The 14,448-nt window shown below is 43.9% G+C and overlaps 1 protein-coding gene across 3 annotated transcripts in view; it reads right to left on the minus strand.

Moving 5' to 3' along the window:
- TSPAN18 (tetraspanin 18) overlaps positions 1–14,019 on the minus strand; it is a 176,980-nt gene extending 162,961 nt beyond the window's left edge. Inside the window, exon 1 of one of the 3 annotated variants that reach the window (XM_083465664.1) lies at positions 13,700–14,019. The gene's annotated coding sequence lies outside the window, so the exon portion shown is untranslated. The remainder of the gene's footprint in view (positions 1–13,699) is intronic. The other 2 variants (XM_083465666.1, XM_083465665.1) reach the window with 2 other exon arrangements.
- Between the last annotated feature and the right edge of the window lie 429 nt (positions 14,020–14,448).

Genomic DNA, 14,448 nt, shown 5'->3' on the forward strand with positions numbered 1-14,448 from the left:
CTGAAGCAAAGTTCTTAACCTGAAGCAATAGCGGGTTAGCAGAGTCTGTAAACTGAAGCGTATGTAACCTGAAGCATATGTAACCTGAGGTACCATTGTACAGTCAAATCTTGACTCCCAAATGCCAAAAACCCAAAAGTAAGTGTTCTAGTTTTCAAACGTTTTGTGGAACTCAAATGGCTTCCGAGGCGTGTTTCTCTCCCCCCCACCCCAACTGAAATTGCCAATAGCCCTTTGATTTTTGGTTTTGGAAGTGGAACAGTCTTCTGGAACGGATTACGTTTGAAAACCGAGGTTCCACTGTTTTTAAAGGAAATTTGCCATAAAAATAACACTTCCGACATGGGTTGGCATACACCTGGGTTTTCCTGGATATTTTTACCGTTTTTTTGAAATACCACCTGAATGCTATTTTCGACTGACAACTTGTGGATATGTCAGTCTGGACTTCTGGCAGCCCTTGTTCATTGCTGGCTGGTCACACAAAATGAGAGTTTTGTTTTAATTTCCTCTGGTGGGATTTGACTCTCTTTCCCATTTCTCATTATCCTGGCAAACTATCAAGGGGGGGGGGTGTCACAGGCTTTCCCCCTGCAACAGCTCAATTGCAATTCCCATTGTTGCTTAGCCTACTGTCTTCCTTTACTCTTTCCTGACAAAAAACATTTCTCTGCAGAAGATCATTGTTCTCCAGGTAGAACAGGAAGCCTTTTCTTGGATTTTACTCCAAACATGCCTTCTCCCTAGTGAGCTGCAGAGCTGGCTGAGCATCAGGTTGGACTATCAGCCCTTCCTTCCATGTGTGTCTGCTTATCAAAAGCAGGCAGTGTGTGTTTGTAGTATAAAGGGATTTGAATCCTACCTGCAGGGATCACTGGAATGCATCAATGACTGGGGCAAAGGTGGGTGAAGATTGTGTCTACTGGCTGTGTTGCGTGTGTTTGGGGCATGGAGGGGATTGGATGAACTTGGAATGTATTTCTCTATTACCCTTCCAAAGCCCCAGTTCCTTCCATGCATGTGTGTGTGTCACCAATACATTTTTATGTACAATATTTTCTCCAGCTGTTGTGGATGCTCAGCTAATGTCTACCAGCGTCACTATATTCTGTGCGGTTTAAAGTGGAATTGTTTTCCTTTCAACTTTGCAGCTGGAAGTGCATAATATTCCAGCTACACTATGCCAAATTCGTGGGTTGCTGATATAACAGCAGGATTGTCCAGAAATGTATATGCAATTATTTTCTACATATCTGTGTTATACGTTACTCTACACTTTCAGAGGGGTGGGTTTTTGATTACCAGAGCTGTGGGACAGAAGAAACATGTGAGTGTGTGCTCACATTACAGGAAATGGAGCATCTCTGGATACACTTCCAACTACCGGTATCTTAAAAAACGATGATCTGCTACCAGACTAAAGTGCCAAGGTCACCCATTTCTTTTGGCAATGGGAACCATCTGCAGCAATTTAAGATAAGGAATCTACCTAAGAATGACATCTCAATTTTGCTTGAACATTAAAAGTGACTTTCTAAAGAGGGGCAATCTTCCATGCTGGTTTTAGTTTAGAAACTGATTTGTAAGTCAGCGCAGTGTTTTTATGAGGAAAAGATCTAAGAGAAAAGTAGACTGTACTTTTTAAAACAAGAAACTAATGACCTCTAGTTTAACAAATAATGCTTTTACATAACCATTTGGCATGGGCAAATTTTCTATGCTACTCAAAGCAGCTCACTAAATTGCATAATAATAATAATAATAATAATAATAATAATAATAATAATAATAATAATAATCCTTCTCTGAAAGAAGACAAATGAGATAAGTTTTATTCCATGCTGCAATGCAACCTCATTTTGTATCTTTACAATTTTGTGTCTGGAGACAGTTGCCAACTCATTAATAAAGAAACTCAAAGGAAAAAGGAAACCAGAGGCTCCCCTCTCCGCTGCCCACACCAAATAAAATCTTTTTCTCAGTTCCGAACTTCAGATCAATGCAGCTGGGTAATTCCACAATTCTGATGACAACATCTTCTCTTGGAGCGTGCCTGACACTAAAGCGAATTAAAATTAAAAATCCAACTAATAGGAGAACAGCTGCTTCTTAATGGTGGCATAGGAGGGTTTTCGCCAGGTGAAGTGCTTTTACACTTAGTGCCTCCCTGCCCTCTACATTTCATGCCAGAGCAAGAGCCAGGTACTGAAATGGACTGCAGGTGAAGTCCTTACCTCCCTTCACTGGGAGGAATTTCCAATACTGATTTACCCTCTATCATTCTTCGATCCCCGCGATGTCATGGGGGCTGCCTCCATTAAGGCAGATATGAACTGGAAACCTCAAATCACACTCTTCTGGGCCTATGTAAGGTTCCTCACTAGCCTAGTTTACATTTTGAACCTGTTAATTCAAATGCCCCCTTCAATTCATTTCCCCTCAGCCCTCTTATGTCTAGATCATCTTCCCATTAAGCCTTCCAGCGCTCAGTGTCCCTGACTGCCTTGCTGCAGTTTTCCTGTTTATAGAACATACAGCACCTCTTATCTGCAAGAGATTTTTCAAAAACATTATGACCTTTCATGTTATTCTTTTTAAAAAACAGAAACTGTACAGTTTATCAACATTCCATTGCTGATTCCTTCACTTTACTATGGACTAAGAAGTGCACATCCCAGCAGCACAGCTAATGCCAAGGGACAGAAGATACCCTGGAAATGTTATTTTAGTTTGAAGCCAGTTTTTAGCCAATAATATACACTGTAGACTCATTTAAACCCACATGAAAGGCTTGATTATTATTTTTTAATGTTATGAAGCCCCATGTAGCTAAATAAGGCAAAGTGAAAAAAGCTGAAGTACCGTGTTATTTGCTCTATAAGACTCACTTTTTCCCTCCTAAAAAGTAAGGGGAAATGTGTGTGCGTCTTATGGAGTGCATGCAGGCTGCGCGGCTATCACAGAAGCCAGAACAGCAAGAGGGTTTGTTGCTTTCACTGCGCAGCGATCCCTCTTGCTGTTCTGGCTTCTGAGATGCAGAATATTTTTTTTCTTGTTTTCCTCCTCCAAAAACTAGGTGCGTCTTGTGGTCTGGTACATCTTATAGAGCGAACAATATGGTAATTTGCTTGCTATCATTAATCCTAACACATGGCAGGGTCAAAAATACATGAAACCAGGGCTTTGACGATTTCTGCAGCATGTCCATTTGCACTAGAATGTACATGTGGGCCCTGCAACAAAATATTGCATAGTGCTCCTGTTCAGGATTTCAGCCAGCCAGCCATGCCTTCTTCAGAGCTGTACCATTCATTCCCTGTTCTGCCCATTATTGTTTTCCCCACCCCTCACTCAGCAGCATTCCTTGGCTATGAACATGCTCAGTCCTCACTTGACTTTAGGTGGGTTCATTCACACACACCCAGGGTGTTTTCTCTGAAGAATTTGCATACTTCCCCCAAGTTCCCCCAAGCATGCAGAAACCTCCCTATCTTGTGTCTGTGTGCTGCCATTTTGACTAAATAAGCAGCGGCACTCATGCCTGAATATTGGAAATAAAGGCAGTGGTCTGCAGTTGAAGTGGCATAATGCCCAGTTTTAAGCAGGGCAGTTTTGATCCTATTGCTATACGCAACATTTTTACAGTCCTGGTTTATCTGCAGAATTTAAAACTGCCCTCCTCACACTCATACACCCTTATATCTTCTTACAGCTATTACGGACTTGCTTTTTTGAAAGGGTTTTGATGTATGACAGTTAAGTGCCAAAAGAATTCTAGAAGTGAATAGTAAAGACGCTGCACTGCCTGAATGTATCTACATAATATTATTATTGCGGAAAATATACTAAGCTTACAGAATGGCAGCATGCCAGTTCCTGAAATGTGACTCTCTCAGGGTATCTCAGTTTAAGCTGTAACATATGTGTTCTGTGGCAAAGAACAGAAATTAAAATGTGCTATTGGCTTCATGGCCAACGTACATACTGGTTGTCTTCCTTAGATGAAGATTATCAGCTCCGTCTTGTTATTCTTAGGTGGCTGAGGCCTTTTGGCAAAATGTACTCAGAGGCTGAGTGCTAAAAGATTACCAATTATAAATTCAGCAGGATTAGTGCATGTTCAAATAGATCTAGCTGGGTTTGCTCCAGACCTCTTTGATGCCATTAAAAAGTAAAAAAATAAAATGCTTAACATCTTTCAGATAAAACATCAACTTTAAAAGGAATACAGTGGTACCTCAGTTCTCAAATGTAATTGGTTCCAGAAGACCGTTTGACTTCTGAAACATTCAAAAACTGAGGCACAAAGGGCTGGCTACAAGTTCAATTGGAAAAATTGAAAAACACGCAGCGGAAGCCGTTTGACTTCCAAGGCATGTTCGAAAATGGAAGCAATTACTTCTGGGTTTTCGGCATTTGAAAATGGAAATGTTCAGCTCAAAAACTGAGGTACCACTGTATACCTAACCAGGAAGTTTTTACTTGCCTTCTAAAAAGATGCAGAGCTTCTAAAATACATGCTTGCCTTATGAAAGAGAAAATATGTTCAGGGAGTGCTATAAAGCATAACAGACTTGTTATGGTCTAGAGCAGGGGTCAGTAAACTAAGGCCCAGGGGCCGGATCAGGCCCAATTGCCTTCAGGATCCAGTCCACGGACTGTCCGTGGATCGGCATGGGGATCCTGTTCGTTTAAGCTGCGCCATCCCCCCCCCCCACGCCATTCCTCCCTCCCTTCTCCTGGCTTCTCCCTGCCTTGCCTAGAGCAGGAAGGGGGCTGGGCTGAGCGGGCTGAGTGCCATTTTAAGAGTCAGTCCTTTTGTGCCACTCATCTTCCCTCCACCACCACCCTGGTGCTCCTGTGGGCCAGAGAGCAGAGTGGATGAGCTCCCTCTGCCTACCCATGAGAAGCAGTGGCAGCAGCCCCTGGGAAGGTAAGCACAGCGGCTGGGGCTGGGGGGTGGGGAGGACTACTTGCCCCCTTTGCCTCTTCTTACAGCTCCCCCCCCCCCCGAGCTGCTTCTCCGGCCTGCCACGAGGTCTGAGGGACAGTGGACTGGGCTGCGGCTAAAAAAATTTGCCGACCCCTGCTCTAGAGTAGCCTTCCCAATTTGGTGCCCTCCAAATGTTTTAGACTCATTGCAATAATATGTAACCCCGCCATTAGCCCATGAGCTCAAATGTACAATGATAGCACTGAAAAAAGCGAGTTGTGAATTGCTATACTGAGTTTAAGGAGACCTATCCTAAAATTAGTTGGTAAAAAAACAACAACAAACAAAACCTGATGGAAAGACTTGGAAAACTGAAAAATCTTAATGTTGCAGGAATCAAAGTGACTCCACAAAATGTTCTTTATACAATGTAAGAATATTAGAACGGATGAATTAGTATCATATAGTTGAAGGCAGTACGTGCCATCCAAAATCACCAAATACGGCAACACGTGTTTGTGGTTGAGCGCCCAACCAAGTGTCATCTCTTTCTAGCAGACCTTGGTTTATTGTTGATCAAACTCTGGTATGTGTCTAGGGACATTGCCTTGGATATTGGGAGAGGTAGCCCCAGAACTGGGAAGGTTTGTCACTACCAACATCAAGAGACACAATGATACAAAATTGCAGCAACAACACGCTCATGTAACTGCCCAACTGATACAATTTTGAGATGTGTACCTACAGGCTGCTCAGGCAGCATGTGCTATGGCTTTAAGTTATGTTGTTGCCACAATTGTTTCAGGTAATTCATAACGCTTAATTATTGGTGATGAAGTCAACAACCTATAATTATTGCACTGTTATGCTTTATACAACTGTTACAGTGGTGTTGAATGTTAATGGCACAATATGCTGCTTTATGTTTTTAAGAACCTACAAGGTCAATTAGCCCTCAGACACCATTCTTGTACATTTATGAATATTATTATTATTATTATTATTATTATTATTATTATTAACCCTGGTTACTTCTTTGCAACTACACTGTTTTACTGAAAAGGTTTCATTTCCTTTTTTTTAATCTGCCAATTGTGTTAATGTGTCATGCTTAATGCCATCCAGCAGGTATTTTATTTTTAAGGCTTGTTGGGGTGCATTTACCACCTGAACTGGACTGATATATTTTTCTATTGATCAATTTTTCTAGTGATGGATAGTTAAACCTCTAATTGCAATCCTTTCTATGGAGGAGAACCAGCAGTCCTCTGTCAACCATGACTGTCCGATGTGGCTCTTCCAGTTTTCCTACAACAGGTTGAGAGAAGGCAGGACTAGAGAAAATTAAATAAAATAGACAAATCTGATTATTTATTCTGAAGTAAAATGGATATTCTTCGTAGAGAGATCTTTATTTGATAGAAATCTGTTAGCTATTTATCAGCTTAAACTCATTATCTGCACATATGGTCTTCGAACTGTGTGTGTATATGTTTTTAAATTGGGCAAGTATTTGCTGGTGAAATGTCGTCCAAGTGCTGGTGAAATGTCCCTCCAAGTGCCAGTAACTGGGAGGAGAGGAAGAGTGGGTAGAGCATGTTCTTTTTTCATATTAAGTGAAGTGCTACCACAATGAAAGTCATACTAGGTTTAACCATTAAAGAATCCAGTATCACACAACAAGGCAATGCGAATACTTAAATATTAAGCCGATGAGAGAAGGAAAGGAAGACATTCATTGATAGAAATAGCCATAAAAAGGTAAAGGTAAAGGACCCCTGACACTTAAGTCCAGTCGAAAACGACTCTGGGGTTGCGGCACTCATCTCGCTTTACTGGCCGAGGGAGCTGACGTTTGTCCACAGACAGTTTTTCCGGGTCATGTGGCCAGCATGACTAAGCTGCTTCTGGCAAAACCAGAGCAGCGCACAGAAACGCTGTTTACCTTCCCGCCGGAGCAGTACCTATTTATCTACTTGCACTTTGACGTGCTTTCAAACTGCTAGGTTGGTAGGAGCTGGGACCGAGCAACGGGAGCTCACCCCCATCGCAGGAATTTGAAATAGCCATACAAAGTGCTATTTCATTTTTTCATCCTGTTGTTCCAGCAGGAGACTTACAGCAGATAACTTACACACATGGGATTGGCTTTTGGCTGCGCATCTACATGCATAGTGTGCAAACTGCTAATCTTATATGCAGCCACACTCATATCCTAAAATGAACTCAAATCTACCAAGTTCCAAAACCTCACCACAGATGCAATTCATGCATAAATAATGTAAATATTCAGCATTTAATAGGCATAGAGAGGTGCAAGTTTCACATCCACAATACCTGATAAAATCATCTCAAGAATGATAAAAACACAGATACTGCACAGCTTACTGATATACTTAAAAGCATAGAGTGACTTCACTTCCCACAAATCCAATATACATCCTGGAAAAAACATGGACACACTTGGTAAGTTGAACCAAGCTAATTTTGGCAGGACTAAGGACCCAGAAGCTTTCTAAGGAATAGCTATGATGGAAAACCAGACAGACAGTTTTTTCTGATGCATGAAAAACTGTAAATTGGCATGCCTGAATGGCAGAACTAAGCTACAAAAATACATAACCCAACTATCATCATCTGTTTACTAGGACCAGTTCCATGGAATAAGCCTATTTTAAATCCTTCTCAGCTATCTACTCACCTCTTATAGCAGCTGAGCAAAAGGGGGGGACACCTTATTGATCTAATACAATTACAATTCAGCAGGGGAGACTAAACAGAAGGTTTGTTCCAGGATGTTAAAATGTAACAACCCAAACTGTCTAATGAAGTGGCCCAAAAGAAAACAAGTGAACTAAAGTAACAGAGGCAGATGTTGCTCTTGTTTTCAGCTGCTTCACTCCTTTCCATACATACCTTTCCAGTTGCTTAAAATGGAGGTAAAGCAAAGTGTATTAAATCATGTTTTCAATTAAACATATACAGATATAGAACTTGGCAGGAAGTTTAGGACTGATCAGCAGTTTCATAAGCGTGCCTCAATTATCCCCCCCCCCATCTCTTCTCCCTAGCCCAAAAACTGTAACTCTAAGCAACAAGCCAAACATGATATCATCCTGGGATAAAGACATTGTAAGAGAGGCAGAGAAAAACAGGAGACTCTTAGAACCAGCCCTTGTACTTGTATGCTCTTTAAAAAGTTATATTTTACTCGTGGCATTTAAAAATACAATAATGACAAAATGAGTGGGACATAGGAGGTCTTCAGCTGCCATATTTGAATTTATACCCTTAACTGAAACATTTTAATTCCCTCCCAATCACCTGTCTCCAGATTATTTTGGTGCCCTCCAATCTATAATTGTTGTGAGCAATGTTCTGTTTAAGATCCTTCCCTCAAATGGAGCGATATACTTATGCCATGCTTTACAGAGAATTGTCACTCCAAACATGGCATGATGATATGACTCATGAGGTTTGAATGCCTCACCTGAAATTCAGGAATATCATACATCACTGCATCAGTCGATATATGGAACGATATTGGCTGTATAGAGCCAAGTGACCTTGTAACAAGCTGAAGACTCTTATTACCCTGCTACTTTGCAGGATCCTCTTCTTCTGCCCACAGACACCCTCAAAACAACCCCCCAAGCAAACTGACATATAGCCACTGCATGTGAGAGTGTGTGAATATACCAAGAGATGTTTCCTCCCATCTGTTCTAGTTCCTTCATTGTGTATTGCCTAGTATCAACTGAAGGGGCTCAGGCAAGTGGAGGACTGGTGGCCACTGGGGTTGGTGGAATGGTGGGCAGTGAAGCTAATGGCAGGATAACTCGGTGGTAATAAAAAGCAGATCAAGAAACTGGATGCATTTCCCATTCACACCTCTTTCTTAGGTGGCCAGAAGGACATGTCACACCTGCAACTCGCTTCATCCTTTACTACTGACTACACTGTGTGAGGCACACAGGAGTTGGGTGTTGGGCAGCATCTGGAGGACCAAAGGTTCACCACCCCCTGTACCAAATATTGGCAGCCTTGGGAGCTCTGGCTCTGAGTGACAGCAGTAGCACCCCGTTCTTTATCCACATCCTGGGTCTTTCATTATATCTGTTAGAAATGCCAGAAACCATTTGACAATAAAGTATTCCCCCTCAAGTGGAAAATATAGACATGAACATTCAGCCCAGGCTTGAATTTTCTGAGAACTGGAAACATTCCACCAAAATTTAAAGCTTTACAGTGCAAGATCATAAGAAAATCAGGATTTCTCCTCCCCCTCACCCATTTCATTTCTGTTAAATAGCTGTTTCATTTTATAGTAATTGTGCTGTTCAGTACACAAATCACCCATTTCATTTCTATTAAATAGCTTTCTTGTTTTAAAGTAATTCTGTTGTATAGTACATCAGCAATGTACAACATAAACAGCACTTTAGCTGCAATAAATACTAAAATATTAACTGCCTTCTAGGGACCATCAAAATTTTGAATAATCATCAAGGACGCACAAGCACTTTGAGGAAATCCAAGGAGAAAGTAGATCTTTACAGCAAAATGTACAGTTTCCAGCAGAAAGATTTGAAAGTTCTTATTTATAGCAATGCAAGCTTGCTTTCATCCATAGGGACACAATCCAATCCCTCCACTTTGCACTGCTCTGGGGTGTGTGTAGCAGGGTTGGACTGAGCTGTGATGTTTCTCTACCCAGCCCTATTGCCCTCTGTTGACATCAAGCTCCCCCTTCTGCCCACCAAAGAGGAGGGAGAAAGTGATGTAGTCAGCTGCTCTCCACAGGTAGCAACCAGCAATAAGCCCTGAAAAAATGGTGTGGAGAGGGGCCAAGCCACCCCAGGATCTGTCAGATCCCAAGCCAACCCCACAACCATCATGTGACTACCTTGGGACCAATTAGGACCTGATTACTGCAACAACTCTATATGAATGAGCTGTGGGCTTTTATGCTCCTCTGCCCATTTGCACACTTAAGGAAGATCAGTAGCTTTTACCAGAGCTTTGCATAACATCTAAATTGGGGGGGAGGGATTGTCGTTTCTTTAAAGCAGGAGTGGAAAACCTGCAGCTCAAGAACCACAAGTGGTCCTTGCACGAACTTCATGGGAGGGAGAAAAAGAGAATGGGAGGAGAAAACCAGGAAGGACGGAAGCCATGTTGCATCGAGGAATGGAAGGTGTGGGGGGAAACCCCCAGCAACTGATGAGTTTGGTACTGTGATAAGAGTGAACTGCCCTTCCTCTGGCAGGCAGCCGGATGAGGAAGAAGGGAGGGAGGGAGAAGAAAGGGAGAGAGGGAAGGGTGGATGGCCTTGCCATTTTTGGTTCTGGTCCCACTTGCCACTGGCCCCTGACAGATTATACCCAAGGGAATGCAGTCCGTGAAAGAAAGAAAAATGAATGATTTGCCCACTCCTAGTTTATAAAGTATACATTAAATTATAGTTAGCAAGAGCAAGCCAAGATCAAACCATGGTTTCATGCTTGTTCTCACTAATTAGAATTTCAAAAAAAATCACAATTCTCCACATCTGGACTTTACACATGACTGTAGTTACTTTAGAATTAGAAAAGGAAGCTTACAGTCTCCTCTGATGCACAAAAGAGAGGTGGGGGACAGTGTAAAAGCCCAGTGTTTGCCAAAGCTCATTTATAGTGGGAACCCATGATTTCCCATTTTGTCTAGACTGGGCAGCTGCAAACAGGATGTGAAACCCTAGTTTTACATAGGTTTCCAAACTAAAGTTTACATATAGTTAAGGATTACATCTGCATCAAGCAAACCATAGTTAAGACAGTTTTTCTCTTCAGCTTCTCTGCTTGCAAGGTGTGAAGTAGATTTCTCCCTATATGTCCCTACTGGGGGAATGGTTAAACTCTGCATGCAGAACCATAGTTTCATCTGTAGTTATAGCAACATCAGCTATAGTTAGCATTAATCATTATTAAGTGCTGTGGGTGCACAGGATTCATAAGTTTATAAATATGCAGGGAGGCATTTAAAAGTCATCTAAGTCTGTATCAATGCCCATTCATTTCAAAGCCATTTGCCATATGATGAAACATGTTCAGTCTAGCAAGAAAATAATGTATTATAAAGCAGAATCACATATTTATATGTTTCCATAAGTTGTCAAGTGAGAAATACCATCAGATGGCAAAGTACCCTAGAAGTGACAACCTCCCAGAGAGATGTCAGTCCAACATAGCTTTTAAAAATCTCTAAGGATGGAAAATGAACATCTTTCCCAAAGTACAATGTTTCAATAATTCTGCAACCATTACCTAGTAGCAGATAACAGTGATGCCCTTCCTGGACTGTACCACTTTGGACTAATGGAAAGATTCAAAGGTGTCAGTACGCTCCTATTTTAATTTTAAACAATCTTCCTCATACATGGGAAGCTATTCCACAAGGGAGAAAGCTAGGCTAACTTCCTTTTCTCCAGCATTCCAACCTTAGCATGTGTACAGTCTCTTTTTCATATATGGGATCATTCAAACTTATAGACACCTGCAGCCCGAAGTGGTTCAGCCAAACCTGTTTCTTCATAATTGAATAAGCTCTCAGGCAAGATATACAATACACCCCCCAAGAAAGAAACTGCTCCACCGCCCAACAAATCTTATAACGGATTTTTCCAGATGTTTAACCTTTGCCTGTTCCCCTAACCTCAGTGGCAGGTGCCAAGAATAATAGCACATTGTTTCAGAATATTGCAATATCATGACAAATGCAGTGACATACAGTAGAATCAGAACAGATTCCAAGAGTTAAAAGGAGAACAATCAATATACTAAAAGAAAGAGGAAATGTTCTGTGAACTACAGCTGATAATAAAAATTCCAGCTTTAAACAAATGTATCGCACTAGAATAACATTTTTCTAAAATAAGGCAGTGTCAGCTGGATACTTTGCTAAAACAATGGTTTGGTTGCTGCACAGATCAGTTTTCTTTTTAGTTATTTCTTGCATATTAGGAAAAGATAAACAACACATTTGGTACATGACTTGTATCAGATATTTAGGCAACGGAGCCGCCTGGATCATTGGAAATTTTCCAAGTTACAGTGTGCCCAGAACTAAGAGTAGGAATATTTATTAACGAAAGGTTCAAAATCCTCCTGGTAAATCTATAAGAAAACTCTGTATACAGCTACTTCTCTTGCAAAATAAGAAAGCAATGCAAAGTGAGAGCATTAAAGGAGACAACCCACTAATCTGATCTTTGATGATAAGACAACACACTAAGTTAAGCACAGATATGAATTTGTCTCCTTTGAGACAGGAGATCACCCACTGAGATAGTCGTCTTGAGGAAATGTTTTACTATGATCTGCAAGTTTAGTTTGGCTTGGATTACCTAAAACCTTTCAGCACATCTTTTCTGTTATCATCAAACACAGGGACAGAAAGCTAACTGGAAAGAAGGCACGTACACCTGAATTGAGGGGTGGAGGAGGGAAGGAGAGAGAGAGAGAGACACCCAGCATGGTCCAGTAATTCAACGTCCCAAAAAGCTTCCCTTCTATGCAAAAGGACATGAAATAGAGTATTCTGTTGCTTCCCCCCAACACTCCCTGTCTGGGAAGGAGGACAGTAGCACACTTCTCACCTGTTTCCACTTCCCACCTAGCACAGGTTGTAAACATCCTCCTGATTCTGTTGGGGTGGATGAGATGGAATGAACTGTACAGCCCGCTCCACCCCTTCTTTAAAAATAAATAAATAACAGGACTAAAGAAGGTGCAAGGAAGACCAGCATGAGTTCAAGATGGATGAACACCCTCATGATGGACATAAGCAAAAAAAAGAAGGGAGCGCTGAAAGGAGCAGAAGCTGTTCCCCCCAAAGCAGGACTTAGGAGGGCACAGCACCAAACTTCACATCTGGGGAAGTTTCGCAAGAGATGCGCTGAATCCAGGGACACTGAAGGGAACTGAATCAAGGAAGCAGGAGGAAGCAGCCCTTGGGGGAGAGCAGCAGTGCAGGGCATTTGAAGGGGGAAGAGGGGTTCTTCAATAAAGGGACCCCAAGTGAGGAAAAAAGCACCCCAGTATTTAGAGGGTGCCCAAAGCCTCAGAGCCAGGACTACAGCACCCCCAGTGACCAGAATGCTATGGTCCACTGCAGTGGCGTAGCGTGGGTTGTCAGCACCCGGGGCAAGGCAAGTAATTTGCGCTCCCTAACCCGTGGATTTGCGCCCCCTAACCCTAACCCCCAGATGTTGCGCCCGGTGCGGCCAGCCCCCCTGCACCCCCCACGCTACGCCACTGGTCCACTGGCGAAGGGGGACCCTGTGTAGATGTGTCTGTGTGTGGAGTTGAAGATGTTTAATGGAGAAGGAATCCGCATCCTAACGCTTGGGAACACTGAAAGAGCCAAAACCCCGAGTCAGTGAGTCGCGTGAGTGTTTAAGACTAGCTGAGGCGAACAGGAGCACCCAAACCACCATTGGGGGGGTGAGCAATAAAGCTACTGGAACTCTATGGGCATTTAAATGAGGGCTCCTTCAACCCCCTCAGGGGCAGTGTAAGACCCAGAGCCGGAGAGGAGGCTGAATGGCGGGGCGGCAGCAGCAGCTGAGGCAAAACCGGCCCTGCCGCCGTGTGGAGGCTTCCAAAGGGGGCGCTTTCGGCACGCGGGTTGGCGGGGCGAGGGGGGGGGGAGCGAGTCGCGGCCGCCGCCGCCGCCACGCGGAGCTGAGGCGCTCGAGGCGGGGCCAAGCGGGAGTCCCGGGCTTACCCTCGGAGCAGCGGGAGGCAGCCCAGCCGCGTTGGCTCGCTTTCCTCCGCGTCGGCAGCTTCTTCAGAGCAGCTGAGGTAACTTTCCCAGGAGCCGAGAGGCCGGCGGCAGCGACAGCGCCTCTTCGCAGGCGGCGCCCAAGTTGCAGCCCGAGCTTCCCCGGCGCTCGAGGTGGCGCGAGGCAGTGCGGCGAGCTCGGACGCTGCAGCCGCTGCTCGGCGCTCCTTCGCTGCGTGTGCCGAGATCCCTTTGCCCGCAGCAGCCGGGAGAGCTGGAGTCGCCAGCTCCAGCCAGCCGCGGCTCCACCTCCCAGCCCATGCCCCCTCCCTATCTCCCCCCCTCCCCTGCCGCCATCCCTTTCCCTCCCAGGCGCCGTGCCTTCCCTTCCTCGAGCTGCATTGTTCCCTCGCTGTGCAGAGGAGCAGGCGCGTCTCTCGGCTCTGCGGGCACACGCGCCTCCTGCTCTGGGTTCTTGCATATCCTCGGACCCCTTCTCTGTTTGGCTTTGCCCTGCCCCGATCACGGCAACCAGTTGCTCGACCTCCCGGAGAGCTTGCTGAAGTTCCCTGCTCTTGACTTCGGCTGCCTCCCGCCCTCGGAAAAGTTTTAGCTCTCCTTCCAGATCTATGAAGCGGCAGTTGGGAAGAGGGGGAAAGAGGGGATTGGAAACACCGAGCAGGGGGGCACCTTGTTGGGGGTACACTGTAGTATCCCAAAGGACGCTTTAGAGGTTCCTCAACATGCCATTG

This window comes from Podarcis liolepis, assembly GCF_965112155.1.
Source record: "Podarcis liolepis genome assembly, chromosome: 1".
NCBI lineage: Eukaryota > Metazoa > Chordata > Lepidosauria > Squamata > Lacertidae > Podarcis > Podarcis liolepis.